Raw genomic sequence first — 6,536 nt, forward strand, 5'->3', positions numbered from 1 at the left:
TGACACATAGATGTCTAATTGGATCCAATCTAATAGACCATTAGCAAGCACATTTTGTCCTACAAAGTGCTTCTCGGTCCTCATCTTTCTCAAGAAGGATTTGCAAGCTTGTAGACTCATCTTGTCTATTTCTAGACTCGTTGAATTCACCAACTTCCTAATCCTAATTAGAGAAATATGACCTAGCTTCGCATGCCTGATCTGTAAGTTTATCTTGATTATCCATTTTAACCATTTGTTTTGAGCACTCATAATCTAATTACATGATAGTGTTGAAATAATTACGTAAAAAATCTAGCAGACAAGAATAACCATTCTTTATCAAATGAAATAATCATCATTGATCAAAATCATGTAATCCAAATTGTCCAATAATGGAAAAGCATAATTTGATCATGCTAGGTTTACCCAATTATATGCTATCAACTTTATCTTAACATGATCACTAATAGCTAAGACTATCTAGTCCTTTAACCACAGTAGCAAAAGCCCTGCCATTGCAATGTTTCAGAACTGTTAGTTTCAATTTTCTACCCCTTTTCACCACCTACAAACCATTTGCAGATATGAGCTTTACAGTTGGTATCCAATCCCCAAGAAGTATAGTAGTAGTCATGTTAAGGCTCAATAATAGATTATACCTTGATTATAGAGGACTTTGCGACACTCCCTCTTCTATTGCCCCCTTTCACGACAATTAATGCAAACACCTTTTGAAATCTATGATTGCCGAACCACGTTCCTCTTCCCTTTGCCCATACGTAGCTAGGCAACAGGAGCGCTCTGAGCGCTTGCAGTAGTTGATTCTATCTTACCCTTTTTCCTCCTCCAGCCTCCGGCCCCTTTGCCTTTCGCTTCTGAGGTTGAAGAATGCTTTTGGCACCGAAGAATGCTTCTGTCGCAGTATATCTTATATGCTGGTCCAGAACCGTATAAACCTGGCTCATGCGGAGCATTTATCGATCGGACATCATCATGCCTATCTTACTGTTTCTGGATGTCATTCATCATTGACACAAGTACGATAATGTGTACCTTCGATTGTCCTCATGCCACTTCTCGAACGTCAAACGTTCTTAGCATGTGGACCCTCTCGGCAAGGCCTGAGTAAGAGATCTATCCAGAACACAGATCTGGTTCTCAAAATCTAGGACAATCCTAAGATTTTGCAACCAATCATTGTAGTTTCTTCAGCTAAATTTATTAGTCTCAAGAATTGCAGTAAATGGATTCTTAGACATCTATATCAAATGTAAATAGAAATTTAGTAGATTATTGTAATATTAAATAATAAGTTTAAGACTTGGTCTTCAGTTATTAACACATCCCACTATTTCTTTGAAAAGCCCACCATTCTCAAGTGGGGTTTTCAGGAAACTATTTTCTAGTGGGCTTGGAGTCCACAAACGCAATTCTCCATGCCTCACTTTTACGATTCATATGGAAAAAGGCTTTATGGGAGGTAACCTCTACCATTCTCATCCAATGAGATCCCCAAGTTATTTTGCCTTAACTCTTCACGTGATCACGAGGACTCCAAACGAATCACGCTAGTCAGCTTCAGGCCCAACCCCAACTAAATGAATATCTCAACTGCCGCCCCCCACGACTTGTGAGATAGGAAAATCGAAGTATATTCCATTCGTTCACAACAATAGTGTAGCTTTTTTCCATTCCAAACGTGTCACGACTCGTGAGACCACGAATTGGTGATATCCACACCATATTATTGTGGATGAAAGGCCTGGATTTAATCAAACCATTAGCATTTAATCCAATATGGGCCTAATATTTAACTTGGAGCATCCAAGTGAGAGTTAAGGTTGTTGTAATCGAGACCTCATCATTTTAAGAATTTTTAATATATCAGTTTTAATCAGTGCATATAAATAGATGCATTCCAAACACATCAACATCAAATATTATAACATACACCACATGTAAAAACAAGCCTAGCACGCCCTTGTTGGATGATCACAAGTCCAATCCTAAGTGACCCACTGAGCACCCAATGAGTCTATGTTCAATCTAGAGTGTGGCCTAACTATTACAAAATAGTAACCCGTTATCATTCTAATAGGCCTTCCTCTTTGTCCTTCTCCCGTCATGAGCTCCATCCAACAGGCCTAGGCCTCATCTCCTTAGAAGCTTACATTTATTCAAAATAAATGAAACCTCACAATTCTAACTACACTCATTACAACGAGAGTTGGAAACCCCAATCAAAAGTTGGGGGAAGTATAAAAAGAGGGAGAAAGCAAGCCTTATTATTTCAAGGCTATAAACGAAAGAAAGAATTAAAACAAATAGGCACGTAGGCCTCACCCAACATAAAATTTAAACCATGCATTTGGCTAATGGGCTTTGTGATCATCCCATTGTTTAATTGGTTTGTGGGCATTTGCTGTGATATTAAAGCACCGTTCAACGTAAATAGTAAGCACAACAAACACATGTTGCCACAGATAAATCCTTACTACATTCATCAAGATAATATTACATTCATAAAGATTGCTGCATGGTTCTAAAAAATCACCAATCCAATTAGCTTTCTGGTCACTATTTCTAACAGTCACCTCGTATTGGACCAGCATACTAATTAACTCATGAATAGACTTTTCAAGTCCATTCATGTTGTAGTTAATAATAAATGGGTCGTAGGTCAGAGGAAGTGACTGAAGGATCACGTCAATGTACGTGTCATTGTCAAGCTAGCTTTGAGGTCTTTGAGCTTCTCCACTAGGGATAGCATCTTAACCCCGTGACTTTGCACAGATGATCCTTGCGCCATCTTGGTACCGAAGAATGCTTTTGTGGCGATATATCTAATATGCCTATCAGGAACCACATAAACTTCCGTCATGCAGAGCATTATCGAGCGAACATCATCTAGCCTATCATATTGCTCTTGGATGTCATTGGACATCGAAGCCAATATGATACTGCGGAACTTGTGGTTGTCCTCAAGCCACTTCTCAAACATGACACACTATACGAGCGAGGGCTGTTCTGGCAAGGCCATTGGGAGCTGCTTGTCCAAGACACAGCCCCGGCTGCTAAATCTAGGACAATCCTCAGATTTCCCAGCCAGTCGTTATAGTTTGTGCCATTGAATTTGTTAGTCTCCATAATCATGGTTAAAGAGTTCTTAGACATTTACTAGGAAATAGAAAATCAACAGAAATCAACAAAAGATTGTAATATTATGAATAAGCTTAAAGACTTGGTTTTTAGTATTTAACTCTCCCACTACTTATACGAAATCCCATAGCTCTCAAATGGGATTTTGGGAATAACATTTCCTAGTGGGCTCACAAGCGAATTTGCCATGCATCGTGTTTACGGTTCACATGGCAAAAGCTTCATGGAAAGTATCCAATACCATTCTCATTCCATGAGATACCCAAGACCTTTTACCTCACCTTTTCACATGATTCTAAAGACTCCAAGTTAATTATATTACTCGGTGTTAGGCCCGACCCATCAACCATATCACATTTCATTTGTCGCCCTCCACGACTCGTGAGATTGGGAAACGGTAAACAAATTTCTTTGTTCACAACAATGGTGCAGCTTTTCTCTATCCCAAATGTGCCACGACTCGTGAGACCACACTTGCGTATCGGTACCTTGCTCACCGCATTGGTTTGGATGGAAGCTTGGACGGATCAAAACTATTTCGATCCAAGTCCATTATGGGCCCAATATTTAACTTGGTCCAACCAAGTGAGAGGTAATATTGATTTTTAAATGGAGACCTCATCACATAATAGCATTGCATGCATAAATATTAAATATTTAATGTATTAAGTAAACGCATCGCATGCAATGTAACCTAGTATACCCCAGTTGAATGATTATGAGCCCAACCTATACGACTCAATGAGCTTGCAGTGAGTCCAAGATTGAGTCTTGCAGTGAGTCCAAGGACTGTCTAAAGTGGCCTATGCTATTACAATAGTGATTTACCCATCAACATATGTGTGGGCCTTGAAACTCCTTCCTCCTTCGCAGACCTTCATCTCCATGGGTTTGCTTTAACATTGAAATTGTAATACCTGATCGAAAAACTTATCCTACTCTCAGTACAATTGAAATAAGAAACCCTGATTAGAAGTCAAGGGAATACATAGTGGACAAGAGAGAAAGCCTTATTATTCCAAGGCACAAAACGGGAGAGAGGAGAAAAAATAAACCACAAGGGCAGATAGGCTCACCCAACAAAATTAAAGGACATACATTCAGTCTAGGGCTCCGTCATCATCCATCCACACTCAACTAGAACATAATATCAATTAATAGTGCTAAATAAGAAAATTAATATACCAAGCTAGGGCAACATGATATACAATATCACGCATACAATTATATGCAGATTACAACCAGCTTAAAATTTACAATTTAAAAGAATGATAAAGTTCCGTGCATCCAATGCACACAAACAAACTAAATTAATTAAAACAATTTATTCTAGAAAAAATCCAATTTTAAAAAAATTAAATTAGAAAAATTAATATCCTTCCAAAAATGTGCAAAAATCAGAAAATCCAATCTTCTAGAAGAAATGATGAAAAAACGGCCCAACCGTCGGCAGACAGCAACCCAGCGGCCCCGCACGCACCTATGCACAGGGTGTGCGTGCACCCCTCGTGCAGCTCATATTGCAAAGTGCTATGTTAGTCATTTTTTATTTGGAATAAAGAATACATTACCTTATGGATTGTAGAATGAACCTAGACACATTCTAGTACTTCCATACAAGGTATATATATTAGTTATTTAGAATAACTAATAAGTTTACACAACACAAAAATTAATCTCCTACACTAGAGCTCCAAATCGGCCGCCCCCTTCTCCTACATACTTGGTGTGAACTTTTCTCCCTTATTCTTTTCTAGCAAATTGAATTAAGAGATCCAATATACGGTGAGATTGGACTTCTCTTTAGAGGGCTTCTACGTTGAAGTCTCGAGTGAACGAATCAACGAATGAAAGTTCAAAAAAAATCAAGCAAAGGTAATCCTTGATTTACGTTTCTTGCATCTTCTAGTTATAATTTTACCATAAGCCCCATTTTAATTTATTGTTTATTTAATTAACTACATCGAACGCCCGAAAACTCCAAGCATACACCACTTGGAATCATGGTTTTGTTTAATTCATTTTTTAATTTATGAATTTTTTATTTACCGCTTCCCCTTCCGTATTCTTGGGCCAATCCACTCGCATTTTTATTGCCTTCATTTCCTAAAGGACTTGGAGTCCACAAATGCAATTCCCCATGCCCCGCTTTTACGATTCACACAGAAAAAGACTTTCTGGGAGGTAACCTATACCATTCTTATCCAATGAGATCCCCAAATTATTTTGCCTCGCCTCTTAATGTGATCCCGAGGACTCCAAGCGAATTATGCTACTCAATGTTAGGTCCGACCCATCAACCAAACGAATATCTCAATTGCTGCCCCCACAACTCGTGAGATGGGGAAATAAGAGTATATTCTATTCGTTCACAACAATAGTGTAGCTTTCTTCCATTCCAAACGTGCCACGACTCGTGAGACCACGAATGGGTGAAAGTAGCATCCGCACCACATTGTTGTGGATAGAAGGCCTGGATTTAATCAAACCATATGCATTTAATCCATTATAGGCCTAATATTTAACATGAACCATCCAAGTGAGAGTTAATCTTGTTCTAACGGAGACATCATCATTATAAGATTTTTGAATGTATCAGTTTTAATCGTTGAGTATAAATAAATGTATTCCAAACATATCATACATCAAATATTAGAACATACACCACATGGAAAAATAAGTCTACCACGCCCTTGTTGGACGATCACAAGCCCAATCCTAAGTGACCCATTGAGCACCTAGTAAGTCTATGGTCAATCTAGAGTGTGGCCTAACTATTACAAAATACTAACCCATTATCATTCTACTAGGCATTCCTCTTTGTTCTTCTTCCTTCATGAGCTCCGTAAAATAGGCATAGGCCTCATCTCCTTGGAAGCTTACATTTGTTCAAAATAAATGAAACCCCATATTCCTAATTACACTCATTACAACTGAAATTGAAAACCCCAATCAAAAGTGGAGGGAAGTACAAAAAGAGGGAGAAAGCAAGCCTTATTATTTGAAGGCTAAAAATGAAAGACGAAATTAAAACAAAGAGACTTGCAGACCTCACCCAACATAAAATAAAATTATGCATTCGGCCATTGGGCTTTGTGATCATCCCAATTATTTATCCAATAAACAGTAATTAATACATTTATATAAGATATAAAACACTAGTACTTTTTTTCTTAGATCAAATGATTGATTTAGATTTTAGATTCCTTTTTACCAAAAGAAGAGAGTGTGGATTTGGTGTCCTGCCCTCTTGGATGTTCCAAACCACCATCTTGGACTTCTAGCATTTGCTACAGACCGAAAGTTTAGAGCTGAAAGTGTGCCCTCATGAGGCATGGGAAAACTTCAAAATGTGTCTTTTACTCCACTTGCATAGCTGAGTGGTCAATCCTGCA

The sequence above is a fragment of the Sesamum indicum genome, linkage group LG13 (assembly GCF_026168435.1).
Source record: "Sesamum indicum cultivar Baizhima isolate 11 linkage group LG13, ASM2616843v1, whole genome shotgun sequence".
Lineage (NCBI taxonomy): Eukaryota > Viridiplantae > Streptophyta > Magnoliopsida > Lamiales > Pedaliaceae > Sesamum > Sesamum indicum.